The sequence below is a fragment of the Cyprinus carpio genome, chromosome A8 (genome assembly GCF_018340385.1).
Source record: "Cyprinus carpio isolate SPL01 chromosome A8, ASM1834038v1, whole genome shotgun sequence".
Lineage (NCBI taxonomy): Eukaryota > Metazoa > Chordata > Actinopteri > Cypriniformes > Cyprinidae > Cyprinus > Cyprinus carpio.
In genome coordinates, this window is record NC_056579.1 from 7376129 (window position 1) to 7392647 (window position 16519).

The window sequence follows — 16519 nt, forward strand, 5'->3', positions numbered from 1 at the left end:
CATAAATTTAACTGATAGTTATGGAGATAGATTGATTGAAGGATATCAGGCCTCAGTTGTTCCATCAAAGTGTGGGTTATTAGCAATAGTGTACAATTAGTTTGATTGCCTGGAGGCCAAACATATGACATCTCAGTCTCTGAGCTTCAAGTCATTCGAATCACACCATCTTCCTCTAAGTTATGACACAGAGTCTCTGTCTTTGTAAGTCCCCAGAGTGAACAGATTCGATGGTCTATTACACAGTGTAAAAAAAAAAAAAAAAAAAAAAAAAAAAAATTTTGTGCAGACCATCTGAAACTCTGTGAAAAATGCACAAAGTATTCCAAAGGGACACTGAAATCACTCCCAGCTCAGAAACTTGATTTATTCTGAATTAATAATGCATGCATAAGACATATCTTAGAGGCTTGCATGCATATTTCATTGATTTCAAACCTATGCTGGAAAGCAGAGGTGAAGAATCATTTAAACATGTTCTACTGCTTTTCTAACAGTAGTGAATGAGGTAAACAGAGATACCAAACGTGTGTGGAATGAGGAAAACAACTTTAAAGCCAGTATAGGGCTGGACAATATATCGAACGATATGATCATGCGCATCTCTTCAGTAAAGCCGGTTCCATGATTAGCGGTAAATCCCCATCACCTGCTTTCAAATGGAGCTGCAGTTAATACACAGAGCCGTAGTTCACTGAGAAGCTACGCTATATCGAGTTCATTATTGAAGATGAATCGCCTTCGATAATGAACTTGATATAGCGTAGCTTGTCAGTAAACTACGGCTCTGTGTATTAACTGCAGCTCCATTTGAAAGCAGGTGATGGGGATTTACCGCTAATCATGGAACCGGCTTTACTGAAGAGATGCGCATGATCATATCGTTTATTATGAACAATTAATCTGTTTATTTATTTCATGTTTTTTTTTTTTTTACTTTGTAGTGTTTAATCAAAACATAACTGGATGTCCAGTGAAAAACAACAGACTTCTCTAATAATTTAGTCTTTTGAGTGAGTGGCCACATCTCCACGTCCAATCAACAACCAATGTATACAACCAAGTCCAAGCCCTATATTTTCCATTTTCTATAATTTGCAAGAACGAGGCAGGATTTAAGCAGACTGAAAAAGTCTTTAAATATTCTTGGCCAATCTGAGGCTTTTAGCTACCAAAAAGAAAATAATACTTTTAGTTTCAAAAAGACCCAACACTGTCTTTATTTAATCACCCTCATGTTGTTCCAAACTTTCTTTTGTACAGCACAAAAAGAGATGTTAAGTATGAAGTTACAGACTGACAGCCTCGGTGAGAATTTTACTTTCAGTGTATCTTTTTTCCATATATATATATAAAAAGTAACAGACTCATTCTGCCTAACCTCTACTTTTGTGCTCCAAAGAAGAAAGCCTGCCATACGAGTTTGGCACAACATTGAGGGAAGGAGGATATCATCTAATAACACACAATCCATTAAGGAAAAAAAAAAAATATTTTATTGAAAAAGATTTTGCTCATAACAAACAAACCTTAAAAGTGACTAGGTTTGTGTCAATGCCAATTATAAAGACACAATCTGTGTGTGAGAGGTTGCCAGGGACTTTGATAGGAAATAATGAGACTACCTGTGACACTCACCTGTTAATAAAAGATATTTAGATTTAGAAGTCAGAACTGTAGAAGTACAAACATAACAAGTACTTGAACAAAGTGCTTTAGACTGGAGATACTGACAGAAGCGACAATCTGATCCGGTTCTATTTGAACTAATCAACACTTGTCAAAAATGAACAAAATAAGCACAGCAAGAGAATCAAAGCTTTATGCATTTCAAAGTTCGAAATGCCAAAGCAACTGCCAAGAAAAGCACAAAATATCCTTTGATTTACCCATAAAAGACCCACCATCTTCACACACACACACACACACACACACACACACACTCTCGCTCTCTCTTGTTACTCATCGTTTCTATTTTATATCACATTTTGGGAACTGAAACTTCATCTATCCTAGTATACACAGCACTGTAGTTATGAGATTATAGTTTCAGTTCATAATGAATGCTCACATTAAAACAATAATAATTAATATGACTAACAAGCAAGATGGACATGTTACGCCTTCATGCATAATGTACCAGGACTCACTTTCCGGCAGCTTTATTCAGAGAGACATCAGTCCACCTTGTCTTCCGGACTGCTGGACACATCGGACAGCTGGCGATTCTGTCACCTCTACCTGCACAAGACCTGGTGAAAAAGGTGATTTAACAGTGAAAGCCCAAAGTCTTGATTCATAAACTGGTAGTTTAATACTTCATTATGCAAATCAACCTGACACCAGCACTCGTCTTAAATTCAGTGCTAATATTAGATACCGGAATAATCCCACCTCCAACAACTACTCATAAGCATCACTCTGAATTACAAGTAAAAGGAAATATGACAGATCAGCAGCATCAGCTGAGAGATCAGCTGACATAACATTCATATTCAAGATAAAATCTCCACTGGAGGCTTCTAAAGGACTCTAAAGGAGTCTGACCACGTTAATATATACACTCTACTCTGCAAGAGTTAAGCAAATAGGCATAAAACATAACTAAATATAAAGGAAATTAAAACATAAAACACAATTTACAGTTAAAGAGCAACATAAGCATTAGATACACATTTCGTAATGCAGAATCAGAACTACAATACTCTAGCAAACAAACAAAAAAAAAAACAAACAAACACAAGACACTCAAGAAGACAGTCATATAACACACGCATAAAAAGAAATACAGCTGACGTAAAATAAGTGTCAATCACACAAATACTTCACATAAACTAGTTACCTTACTGAGGAGAAATCCAACAGCGAACTAAACCAACCAAACAACCAACCGACTAGACGTCTAGCTTGAACCAATATTTACGTACCTTAGACAGTTTCACAATATTTAAACGAAATTTGTGGACTATGTGTTTAAATCCTCTGGCGAAAGTTATTGCTAACAGCTGCTGCTAACCGGCTAAACCATTAAAGCTCGCTGACAAACTTTTTTTGCATTTCTGTGACACGGTTTTCTTTCGTTAAGCGTTCAGGTCAGAATATAATTGGTTAGTACCTACCTAAAAGTTTGTTGTACCCGCTACCCGCCTTTCGGTGTATGTTTCCCGGCTTTAATGATGAGTTAGGACGGCGGTTGGCTAGATTTGACGGTCCGCCATTATCCAAACAACTGTTCCAGGAAGTTCACGTCTGAGAGAAACTCGCGATACTTCCGTAAAGAACGTGTGTTCTTTCCTTGTCCGTGTTTGACATCTAGTGTTCACTGATGGTATTGCATCAAATATCAGTTGTCATAAATTTAGCGTTACATCACTTGATCACTAATGGAGGCATTACATTGAATGAGTGCCGTCAGAATGATAGTCAAAACAGATAAAAGATCACTGTAATCCACAAATAATCCATGACTCCAGTCCATCAATTAGTGACTTGTGAAGTGAAAAGCTGCATGTTTGTAAGAAGCCAAATCCATAATTAAAGCATTTGAACTTTAAACTTCTTCCCAAAATACCAATCCATAATCTATAATATTGCTTCCTCCAGTGCTGTTTCGGACTGTTTAAAAACAATACTTTATCCATGCATATTTCTCTTTTGATTGACGAGACAACTTTTACCACTGGAGAAAGCAATATTATGGATTGAGGACTGGTATTTTAGCCAGAAGCAACTATTTGAATTTAAAAATATTGGAATGATGGAGTTGTTTCTTACAAACACGCAGCTTTTCACTTCACAAGATGTTAGTTGATGGAGTTGTGTGTATTACTTTGATTATTGTGATGGTTTTATCAGTTGTTTTGCCTCTAATTCTGATGGCACCCATTTACTGCAAGAGGATCCATTGTTGAGCAAGTGATATAATGTAATAAATTTCTCCAAATTTGTTCTGGTGAAGAAACAAACTCATCTACATCTTGGATGGCCTGAGAGTGAGTTAATTATTAACAAATTTAAAATAAACCATTCAATGCACCAGTTATTAAAAATGACCAATGACCAGACACATATGTTTAAAAAAATGGCAAGAAAGATTTCCCACTTAAAAGCTATAAGAAAGCAAAATTAGAGGCCAATTTTTACCATATATTTCAACAAAAAGGGGAAGTTTGGGCCACACAGAACAACCTCAGAGCGCTAGGCAATCCTTTATAATTAACTGTTATGGCATAAAGGAGACATAAATTAAATCTATGGAGGAAAAAGCGTTTGATAAGCAGAAAACATTAAATAAAATGAATAACCATTTAAATTACAGATGGATTTACAGATACACAGCATCTTTTGCACTATATTGAAAACCTGAACTTACATAAGTAACAGATATTTGGAACAGGTAAATGTGGAAATATTGGCAAAATTAAGAAAAACGAAGAAAATATTCCTCAATATGAATAAAGCTCATTAAAGAGCCTATATTTGAATTTCCATATTGACATAAGAAAAATAGCCAATTAGTTTGGAATTTCGTTCTCCAATAAAACCACTGAACAAGCCATGAATTTAGTCTAATAATGCATGCATGCAATTTCACGCGCCACTTACCCAAAACTATTATATCCAGATTAAACAGTCCTTTCAATAATAGCCCTATGAACCGAGCTGCGGACCCTACAATCATTGTGTTATAATCATAATGTGACACATTAAATAATTTATGTTTCCTAATTACCGAGACAGTGACTCTCGGCCCCCCTCTGGTGATCTAACCTGTCGTACTCAGTTTGAAACTCGGTATTTGTGTTCAGTACCCGCAATCTCTCTCGAACATTAACCATTTTTGTGCTGTGTCAGAGAGCGCGCGCGAGCGAGAGAAAGACAGATGTAGCCTACTTGCGCGCTTAACAGAAACATATTTTCAGAATACGGGCACGGCAGAAATGGAAAAACGTCATCCACTCGCTTGTGAGAAATAGTGAAGGCAACTCCGCGTTCCTGCGCGCTATTGCGGTGATGGAGCTCAAAGCACTTGTAGCTGCGCTCCGTGTATCTGACGCTGGTAAGCTTATGTTATTTTATTAATCTTCTTTATTGCACAGAGGAAGTACATTGATGTCTATGTTTAACATTGCTATCCACTCAAAATGTATACTAATTGCAGTGCTCACAGACGTTTTGGTTACATTAAATTGTGTGTAACTTCTTTCAGTGTGTCGATCAATTTTTTTTTTTTTTTTTTTTTTTTTTTTTTTTTTTTGTCATTAGTGTTAGGGTATCTGTAGTTAATCGACGTGATTTACCATATTGAGTCATTTATCAAATCAAAGTGAAATTTAAATTATTGTACACGGCCCTCAAAGACTTTGAGGGATGAAATTATGATGTATAAGCATTATTTCAATAGAAAAGAGAACAGCCTATTAGTAATATATTTACTTTGGCTATATGGCTAATACTTGAAATGTGCAGTGTGACTTTTTACTTTTTACTTTTCACAGAGGCGGCATGGGCCTACTGACCCTATTAAATAACAACACTAAATTATACAAAAATTTGGTAATTTGATTAATTCGTTTTTTTTTTCATAAAACCACAAAAAAACTTATAATGTGTACCTTTAACTGCTCATTGTCATTATGTTGCTACCAAGTAACCACTGATTTAAAGCAACACTATGTAACTTTTTATGTGTTCAAAATTTGCAAAATGTATATAATGAGCGAGTACATCATAAATTCATCTTCCAAACCGCCCTAGTCTTATTCCAAATCACTACAGTACATTTATAATAATTGATTATTTTTGGACTATTGTAGCCTGATCGGGTCGTCACCGCGGCGGAGTAACACCTACCTGCGTGAATCGCCATAGACAGAATGTTCTTCCGCTGGATGCGTGCAGTTCTGTTTATTAACCGCTAGAGCGCCAAAATTTACATAGTGTCAAGAGCCTATAAGCTACCTACAACGTATCACAGTTAATAGCAATTCGAAAGCAATAACATGTCGTTTGGTAAATGATGTTTCATAAGCGAGAACCGCTTCATTCATTCATTCTTGAAAGGGACTTGTGAGATTCGGTTCAATAAAAAGAATCGGCTCACACAAGTAATTTGTTCGATAATCGGACTGCTAGAGTTGTATGTTGTTGTAAAGAACCGACTCAGACTCGACCCAGAATCGAACTAACTACACTGGGCTGCGTTTCTCGATAACAATTGATCTTAGCGCTTAAAGGGTTACTCCACTCCAAAATGAAAATTTTGTCATTAATCACTTACCCCCATGTTGTTCCAAACCCGTAAAAGCTCGTCTTCGGAACACAATTTAAGATATTTTGGATGAAAACAGGCAGGCTTGAGACTGTCCCATAGACTGCCAAGTAAATAACAGTGTCAAGGTCCAGGTGTATGAACAGCATCGTCAGAAAATTCCATCTACCATCAGTGATTCAACCGTAACGTTATGAAGCAACGAGAATACTTTTTGTACACGAAGAAAACATTATTTATTTGGCAGTCTATGGGACAGTCTCAAGCCTACCAGGTTTCACCCAAAATATCTTAAATTGTGTTCCAAAGACGAATGAAGTTTTTACAGGTTTGGAACGACATGAGGGTAAGTGAATAATGACAAAATTTTCATTTTGGAGTCATTTTACGATTATTCCTTATTATTTCTGTGGCTCAGCAGTAGAGCATTGCGTTAGCAGTGCAGAAGGTTGTGGGTTCGATTCCCAGGGGAACACATGTTAGGTAAAAAAAAAATGTTAGCCTGAATGCACTGAAATTGCTTTGGATAAAATTTATTTTATCTTTTATTTATTCTTTTTTTTTGTTTAAGTCATTCAATTCAGATGTGTATTTCTATTTTTTCTGCCCTTTTTAATTATTTCATTTATAAATTCATTAAAAAATTAAAAATAAAAAAACGAGAAATAAAGTGTACAATAAAGTACAATCAAAACTTTATATTATAATCACATTGCACTTGAATAAAGTTAAACGTGCAATCTGCCGATTGTCCTGCAGGTGACCGCATAAATCTGTCTTCTTACGATGCACTTAGGGCTTTATGATTACTCCAGAGCACATGTAGATCTATGATGATTTTCAAGTGCTACATAAGTTACGATGCTTTTGGGAAACAGACCGTAATATAAAGATCAGTCGTACGATCGTTTTTACAAACTTCTTAGGCTTACGAAGCTTCTGGGAAATGCAGCCCTGGTCGCGTTGCGTATTTTGCGGTCACCGTAGGTCAGGTAGGTTGTAGTGAGGGAGCACTGACTGCGCCCGAAAGCTGAAAATTCGGTTTACAGAGGTAGGAATGTATAAAATTAAGTTTGAATTGAATATTTATGAAACATCCTGTCTACTTAGAATTCTGAAGACATTGGCCTACATATCATTGCTTATGATATCCTGTTCGAACGATAAATAAAAATTGCGTCAGAGCAGTTATAAGGAGTAAATACATTTGTATATGCCCGTAAAGTATTCACTTAATTTTGTTCTAGATCATTAGACGTGAAACCAGTTTCACAGAGTTCACACACTACCAGAAACTGGCGCCAGTCGCTTTGCTTTTTGGTTGCTAGTCGCTACATCCTGCTGGGTTGTATATAGTAAATGTAACAAGTAATGCGACATATCAAAGTCTCACAACATAAAGCGCTTATTCTTTGCAACTGAGGTCATTTATCTTTAGCCTATCACTTAACATTGTATAAAATCAATTGAATTAAACACGTTGTTTAAAGATATAACGAGTTGCTCCAGTAAGAAACTGTTCATTAACTGTTCCAAAATACATGAATAATTGTAAACATAACCCTTTACAGTAAGTGCACTTTAAAAGAATAAGAGCCACACCTGTCACTGACCACAGTTCAGTCAATGTTCATTTCTAGATAACAAGCAAGGGAAAGAGCAAGGGCCTCTCCAAGCACATTGATTCTTGGTAATGGAACAAGGTGTTAGTCAATTCAGGTTCTCTGTTGCAAAGTAGACAACAGACATCCCCATTTTTAGAGTCAGCACCCCAGGCGGTGCTGTCGATATCCAGGTGCATTATGTAGTGCTGCTTGAAAAACTACAGAACTGCCACAGCAGTCATGAAAAGTAACAGGACTAACAAATGGCTTTCCCCATTCAGTTATCACTGCATTATTTATTACTTAAACAGTTACTGGGAAAAAGATGCAATCTTCATCGCAGTGCACTTGAATGGGAATACAATTCACTTTTTAATTTGGACAGTACACATGGTTGTAAACCAGTGTTTTTTAGCCTTTACAGATCCAGCAATAATTTCTCTGGTAACACACATGCACAGACACAAACATGCAGGACTGAATGAAAATATTACATAATGAGAGATTTATAAGCTATTTTTTAAAGGCTAGTCATTTTTACTTAAAAAAAAAAAGAAACAAAAAGAAAAGAATTACAAAACCTGTGGTAATCAAAAGAAAACAAGTAGACATATATACATACATACAGCCCATTTATCCTATTTATTGTGCACATGTGAATCACGTCTGAGTGAATACACCACGCTTGTGCTTTGATCCAGATTCCTTAGTGCACAGAGTATGATGCAGTGTGAATTGCTCTCTTATTCATGTACTGTACAGTATATGGTGTGGATTTTTTTTGTTGTTGTTGTCATGGAGACAAGGGTTGAAATTCAAGTTCATTGTTGTATTCCTCTAAAGTTTTAATTAAGGTTTTTTGCTTTCATGCATCATCCATTTGTACCCTCAGAATTTTACTTCTTCATGTGACTGAGAAGGCATGACCTTGTTGACAACAACTTTCGTGCAACCTCAGAAATGTTGTTAAGACACGTTGCTAGAATTAATTAATATCCCACAGGGGCATCTGTTGTTTATTATGAAAAAAGAAAAAAAAAACAACTCACTGGTCTTTCAAAGGTATCTTGCAGTTGGTGCTCTAAAGAAGATATTTTAAATGTGATAAAAGATGAGAGAGAATATATTTGATTTAGAGGACTGTACTGTACCCATCACTCAGCGGCCTTCTATTCTTTTATTGTAATGTGGTGGCTGCACTAGAAATTTCTGAGTACCCGAGTGGTAAAATAGGCCTTTTCCTATTCAATTACAGCTGGTTCTTAACAGAGAGCATTAAAGGTGCACCAATGCATGAGCAAGGCTGTAATTCAGAGTTGGGTAAGTCATCGATTAAAGCATCTTTTCAGCATAATTAGCCCCTGATTTTGAGCTCGTTCTCTCCATCTGTTCTAATGTGAACGTCTCCGCTCTGTCCTCAGAGGAAGTTACATACGGCTTGATTAAATTCAGAGCTGTTTAATTCAAATGCTCCTCAGGTCTTCAGCACCAGCATTTACAGAAACTCAGCGTGACGTATGGAGTCTCATTTTCAAAATGGGCAAAGCCGTCACGGTGAAAAAGGCTATTTAGCATACTATTATAGGTGACTCGTCAGGGCTATCCAGAATTCAAACACACCTTGTAATCAAGTATTGTTTTTCCAGGTTTCTAAATGAGATAGCTAGGCTATCCTATACTTGCTGTAATTATATTTCACCCCAAGTAATAGGGTCCTTTATCATTTCACTGAATGTGATACTTCTTGCCACCTTTAGCGTGGCAATTGTTTGATAATGACTCACAGAGATGAATAAGAGAAATTGACTTGCACAATAGACTTATTTTTTAGCTAGACAGTAGCATTTGCAACACATTTGTTTCTCTTATTCATTTCAGCAGTTGTTCATGTAGGACATGTTCTTGTGTTCAGTCTTTGCAAGAGCTGTGAGGCACATTTTTACGAGTTTTTAGCTAAAAAACGAACTATTCATGGCATATGATGTGAGAAAGAGATGCAAGGGTCGAAGACATTAAAGTAATGTTATTACTGGTAATTTAAACTATGATGCATCATTTTAAAATGATCAGAATCTGTCCGGATAGGTTGTTTGCATACCAAGTGCTTTGGTTTGTTTTCTTTGAAGCTCTTACAGTTTGACACTGAAAACAGCAGCTTGAGTCTGTATGAATATTGAATCTGATGTCTGCATAACAGTAAATTTCATCAATTTCACGCCCTTGTCTTTATATGCTAATACATACCCGTGACTTAATTCTCCTTAATAAACTATTTCCAAGGGCACTTTGAGCCCTCACCATATTTCCCAACTGCTCTCAACTGTTTCATCATGCTTTTAGAAGAGGAGTAAGGGGTGATCATTATGTGTTTAGTCTTGCTTTGTGTCCACAACTAAGTTGATGCTTGATATTTAAAGCAGCTTGGGCTCATTCTATTCATGGTGGTGATAATTAAAATACATATAGTGCAAATGAGTGTAATTTTCATGGTAGACTAACAGCAGGGGACTCTGCAGAATTTTTAACTCAAACAAATTCCTTAGATTCATGGTTTATTCCCCCCGTTTTGGTTTAGGATTGTCTTTCCCAGCTTAAGTATGAAAATATGAATAGTATGACCTGTAGATAGTGTGATTATAATGTTATCCCACAGCTGTGTTAAGTGAATGAGAAAGTAGATAACCATGAAGGTCCAATAGTTGCTGTTACATGCACTGATAGAGAGAAACAAAGCAGAGAATGTTGATTCTTATAGGTTGCTCTTTCATAGCTCAGGGAAGAAATGGATATATTTGTCAGATGATTCTCCTAAAGCTCTTTAGGAAATCAAAATAGACACAAGTGAGATATTGTTGACATAGTTGGAGTACAGAGCTCTATAATTAATGTGGCTAGCATAGCTCAGATAATTTGGTCCTTGAAGAATTTGATAAAATGTTGAGGTTATATTGAAATGTTCTTTTGATGGCAGACTTTGGTATCTTGATAAATCTGAGCACAATTTGTTAAACTATCGAGATCTCTTTTTGAATGTGCAGAGAAGACACTTCAGGAGAAACTTGATTTGTTTTAGTTGTTTCATTTACATTATTGAAAATATCATGCTATAAGTCAATAGTTAAACTTATTTTATTGTTAATTATGTACTTTTTTTAAATATGTATTTTTTTACTGGTTAAATTTAAACTAATTTATATTTAGACTATCAGTTATACTGTTAGACAGTATAAATATGCCTGCTTGCCAAACACATCTTTAAATATGTGTGGATGTTTCTTTGGCTCCTTCTCCACAACTCCATAAACATTTCATCATTGAAATAATATATTTGATTTGAACCTCAAAAGCAGTAAAGTGTATCATTGCAAAAAAGCTTTTAAGTCCCTTGTTGAAGGGCACTGAAACATTTGTGACTAAGACTGGATTTGTCCGTCAGGTAGCTTTCCAGGAAAGGATACGGCTTTACCTAGTACATTCAGTTGCTGTTAAAAGTGAACTGTTTCATTATTTCATAACTTTTCCTGTCTCTGGCATTGAAGTTGCTTCTATAGGAGTGATTTTTGCTAGCTTTTGTAAGAACCGATGACATATTTTATCAAGCTATTATTCTTATAACTATCAAAAATTTGCTGACATGAAAATGTGATAAATCCAACTACCCAATTAAACCATACTTAGAGATGTGACATTCTTGATTTGATGTAAAAACAGCAAAACTAAGGCAAAAAGTTTTAATGAAAAGTCTTACCATGTAATCATGTGTGGTTGTTATCAGAAGCTTTCAGCTTAAATAATATAATTATTTTGAGATTAATCTCATTTGTCAGAGGTGTGTTTCAGTGAGTAAAAATGGATCTCTGTCTCAAGAATGTATCTGCTCATTTTAATGGCTGCTAAACTGTATTGGCAATTAGACACTGGAGTGCATAAAGATATTCTCTCAGTGCATTTAAGGCCAACTAGAACACTTGTGCAGACTTCACCACTGCTCAGTGAAACAGCAGCTGTAGCACACTGTAAAGGTTTCAGCAGCTTTTCTTATCTTCCAACACAGTGGCCTTCATTCCAATGGCTCTTCAGTCACACACAAAGCCGGTCTGTATTCAGACTTGTGCCGAGTTTTCCCTGTGAGCTTGCACTCAATAAATATTAAGTGAACTTAATTAAACTTAGTTTTTTTTTATTATACACACAATAATAAAAAAAAAATTCCCTTGATCTTTTGACATATAAGAGTTCATTGTACTATAAAAACATCCTGTAAGTTTCAGAACTCAAAACTTTCTCATTAGTGTTAAAACAGCTTATATTAAAGCCAATCTGCCAAAAACCACAGCTTGTGGAATGTGCCACTCTATGACATAATACAGTGGGTAAACCCCTCCTCCGCAAAAGAAGATCAAAGCCTGCTTCTACATCACTGCCTGTTTAGCTCCACCCACTGATTCACACACATAGTGTAAATAACGAGAGAGACGAACGCAGGTCTAAGCAGAAAACAAACAATAAAGATGCTCCAAAGACAGCAATACGCTGTGCAGTGCCAATTTGTGGACAAACACAGTCTTTGCATAACCTTCCATCTGATCCCAACATTAGGAAAAAGTGGATAAGCTTTATTTTTAATGAAGTTCCAGACCATGTTAGTAAAAGGTTTGTTTCTGAAAGACTGAAATTAAAAGACGATTCTGTGCAGACTATATTGGATACGACAGTAATGTTCCACCACACAAGCTTGTGCTTCCTTCCTTGTGTTTTACCTCCCTTTCATTATCGTTTATTTACTTTCCTCTGACCACAAATACATTTTTTCTATGGTAAATAAACTGCCTCCTCTAAGCAGCACGGGATGAGCCATGTTCTCTTCATCATCTGTTGCAGCTCTTCGAGATACGCACAACACACACCAGTCACCATACTACAGTAATTAGACACATGCTCACTGCTGTCTCTTTCCCCTGAGCTCTTTTGTTTAGGGACTGACAGGTGCTGTAGCGCAGGTGGACGTAGAGGTGAGTTCCTGTGGATGGGTCTTTGCCCCTAGCTGATGTGAGACACGGCCAGAGTTTAGAACTCGTTTCTGCTGGTCTGCATGTCAAACAGACAGCACTTCATACTGTTTCAGCCCGTCAGCAATGAGTCATGTTCATTGTGAATGTAGCAAAGGGGGTTTTTGAAAAATCCTCTCCATACAAGGTTGTTTAGTCTTTCTCCATTCCTATTATGGAATATAGTTTTGCGCAAGTACAGAACTGCAGAAGAATCAAACTTGCATGTGCAGCTGCTTGGATTTGGGATTCATAGCAGTTGTATAGGTACTGAAATATACAAGTTCTTGTATCTTTTGTTGAGTTCAAATGCTGTCTGTCCATTCAAATTCCAGACTGGTTGAGTGACACCCAGTGTCCTTAAAAACTATTAACTAAACTATGTGAGATCAGCCAAGACTTAATGCAGGTTTACTTGCATACATTTTTGTCAGTAATATAGCAATTCTTTGTGCATGAGCATTTAATGGTGAATTTAATATATTTTAGTATTTAATATTATGGACATTTGCATTTACTTTTGTATGAAAAACAGTGCAGCTGCATTGAGTTTTGATAAATTGCATTGTTATCTACGACATGATAGTGCTAACTTCTATTTTAGGCTGTCCAGTCCTGGTCCAGGAAAGCCATCTTCTGACATGGTGTCTCAATCAGCTCCATAGTTCGGTAGTCAGGGCACTGATCAGGGAGTTGGCTATATTAAGGGCTGTCTCAATAACAAAATCCAGTATCTAATTTATCATTATGTGATTCATTTACAACTAAACAAAAAAAAAACATAATATGTATAACATAATAGTATATTTTTTCATGAATTATATTGTGTGCAAAGGATACACCTGATGCATGCTTCAAAACAGACCGAATGATGTACATGAAATGATGACTACCTACTAAGGTTCCTTCCAATTGAGAAATCCTTCAATGGAGCTTTATCACATGGCAGCCTAGATATGCAGCCTTACAACTCATTCAACTAATCAGCTCGTTAATAAAGACTGCAAGACTTGAGTTGCGTCCGAAAAATTAAGCAACTGACTTATTGCCTTACTTGTTGCGCTGTCAGGCATTTGCACACAAAGGTACCCTTCAAAATGGATTTTTAGACAGATTTATGAGACGGCATAATATTTGAGTGATCTTTAACAAAATAGAGATAGTTTTGGTGATAGCTAAGTGAATGTTTAATTACTACAATACTGATTTCTCACTAGAAATGACATCAAGTGTGGGAAAAGTTGGTCAAAGCGTTCATTTACACACAAAGTGACCACCAACCACAACTTTCAGATCTTTAATTGTTAGCGCAACTGTCACAGAATAGAACAAATTGTCTAGTGGATAATTATTTACAGTAGGCTTTGAGCTACACAATGATATTTACTATGCCTCATGTTTAAGAATATATGTGTCAAGAGTCCTCATTGGCTAGCATAATACCACCCACACATGTGAGAACAATACATACCTTTTTATACATAAATACAGATTTCTGATATGTGGTTGCATTATTTAGGCTACTTTTGTGGAAGACCTTCTCTACAACAGAATGATGCAACATATGGAAAAGGTAAAGATAATAAATGATAATTGCATAAATGTTTGCAATATTCAGGAAGTGTTACGAGCTACAAAATAACATTATACTTTGTATGATAGATATTAATCTCTTACCCTCCTTTGTGCAGCTTTATTTATTCCAGGTCTTATTGCATAATTAACTATTTTGAAGTCTCAGTTCTTTCAGATACAAGTTACACAGTTCCTAAAGTGGTTTGACCTTTCAGCATGATAAAAATGAATTAATCAATGTGAGTGATTCCCACTTCTGGTCCTGGTGAAAATACAATCACATAGGGGTTTTTTGTAAGACTGTTAACTGTTATATGAAGCAAGATTTTGAACAAATAAGGACATGGAGGGTGCTGCCTGTAATGTCAGAAATAAATACATTATGCATGCCAAAGTGCTCTGTTAGCTAGCTAGTAACTGTAAGAGATTCAATTGAGTCCCCTTATTCAGTCAGTCAGGTTTACACAAGGTATTTGAAAAGAGTTTAGTGTTAAGAAAACCCATTTTCAACTGCATTAAGTTTAGCCAATTGAATATGTAGCCTGTAGATAGTAGACAGTGAGGCAGCTAACTAAGGTTTGGAACAGAGCTTATATATTTATTATTCTATTCTGAAGTGTCTTTTGACATTGATGGTCTCTCTCTTTTCTCTGGGATGACGAAAATTATAATGAGGATGATGATGTCAATCATGACAGATAAAGCTATGATTAATCCTTCACAGAGTGTAATGTACCAGACAAAAAAAGGACAAAAACAATCCACAATTCAATGATTCAGATAAGAATTTGAATGAAAACCTCCTCTTTTTACAGCCATGTCATAGCTGACACAATGCAACCAAAGCTTGTGCCATTTGTTTCAGCGTATATTTCCATTTGTGGAAATTGCACCAACATTTAACCCAACAATCTGTTTCCTGGTGAATCATGAATATGCCCTCATGCTTGTGCTAATGCAATGTTGTAAAAATAACATTTAATCATATAACCTATAGTATTATGCAATAATGTCTTTATAAAACATTCTGTGATAGAACAGTGTAGCTGCTATAAATAGTCTTTTTATGGTAAAATGATTTGCCCACTTGTAGCATGGTGAAATGATGCCATTGAACACAATTCAGAGGAAAACAACATCACCATGCTAGAGACCCTCAGCTGACACATTGGATTTTGACAGTGCCATTATTTAGCTGACAGAAATTTGCTTGAGACCATTAACATTGAATTTTTTTTTCTTCACTCAGTGGTTGCATGAGAAAAACTCTTTAATTGTGGATCAAGACACTGAAGTTGGAAAAGAGCTTGTTAAAATGCATTTACAAAAAGAGCTATGTAACTAACTAGCTTGTTAAAGAGCTATTGTTATATGTCCATATGGTTTATAAATACGGAGCCCCGCACATTATAAGATGGAACTAAAATCAAAATTAGGGAAGAAATTAGTACAACATGGCCATGATTTAACTAAAACGAGGGAATGAATGAATAAAACGTGCCCACAAATTAATAACTCATGGGTCTTAAGTCTTAATTTGTGGCCACAATATCTATTTTTTAGCTTGCATGTCATGTGTGGAAATCTGTATAGCTATCTATATATATATATATATATATATATATATATATATATATATATATATATATATATATATATATATATATATATATATATATATATATATATATATATATATATATATATATATACACCTGCAAGCTTTTTAAGGCTTCAAGGCTTTTTTTTTCAACTTTAATATACTGAAAAAATTGGCGTAGAAACAATTTTCACTCAGAAGTTGTTCATAAATTTTACAAACAGTTACAAAAAATGGCAAGTAACTCTGTCCTGTTGAGAATAATCATTATGAAAGTGATTCGAATGATATTGTTCCCCTGTGCCGTTTTTGTTATAGTTGTAGTGGGCAATCTGGTATTCTTTTAAATTTAGAATGATTTTTATAACTATGACATTATAGTTTAGTGATATGATATCTTGGAATTAATGTTTTTTTAATC

General features: G+C 35.6%; 2 protein-coding genes across 2 annotated transcripts in view; one reads left to right on the plus strand and one right to left on the minus strand.

Annotated features, from left to right (window-relative positions):
- The window catches only part of LOC109108567 (centrosome-associated protein 350-like), a 36928-nt gene extending 33656 nt beyond the window's left edge, over window positions 1-3272 (minus strand). Inside the window, 2 exon segments of the mRNA XM_042761889.1 lie at window positions 2151-2241; window positions 3120-3272. The gene's annotated coding sequence lies outside the window, so the exon portion shown is untranslated.
- A 1513-nt stretch (window positions 3273-4785) lies between these two features.
- Window positions 4786-16519, plus strand: part of LOC109091950 (probable voltage-dependent R-type calcium channel subunit alpha-1E) — a 144125-nt gene continuing 132391 nt past the window's right edge. The window contains 1 exon segment of the mRNA XM_042761890.1: window positions 4786-5059. The gene's annotated coding sequence lies outside the window, so the exon portion shown is untranslated.